Genomic DNA, 391 nt, shown 5'->3' on the forward strand with positions numbered 1-391 from the left:
GGGGGTGGATGCGGGCCCTGAGGGCCGTTCGTGCTCTCTGGCGGCGGTGGGTTGCCGCGGTGTGGCGCCAGCGGGGCCTTCTCCGGTCCCGACGAGTTCGTCGGAGCTGACAGGGGTCGGCGGCGGCGACGGCGGGGCCGCCCGGGTCGGGGAACCACGGATCTTGGCTAGGGTTTTCGGGGAGCGGACGGACGGGCTCGTTTCCCCGCTGGGCCAGGAGGCGTGGCCTAGCCTTCCAGGAATCGGGTCGGGGGGCCCATTGGTGGCTCAGCCCGCTTCTATGAATGGGGGGTGCAGGGACCCCCCCTCCGTGCTTGGGCCTGACCAGCCTGGCCCGATGGCCGGTCGCGAGCCTGCGCTTAGGCCCGGGCCCAATAAAGAGATGGTCGCG

Source organism: Triticum dicoccoides, chromosome 6A (assembly GCF_002162155.2).
Source record: "Triticum dicoccoides isolate Atlit2015 ecotype Zavitan chromosome 6A, WEW_v2.0, whole genome shotgun sequence".
Classification (NCBI taxonomy): Eukaryota; Viridiplantae; Streptophyta; class Magnoliopsida; order Poales; family Poaceae; genus Triticum; species Triticum dicoccoides.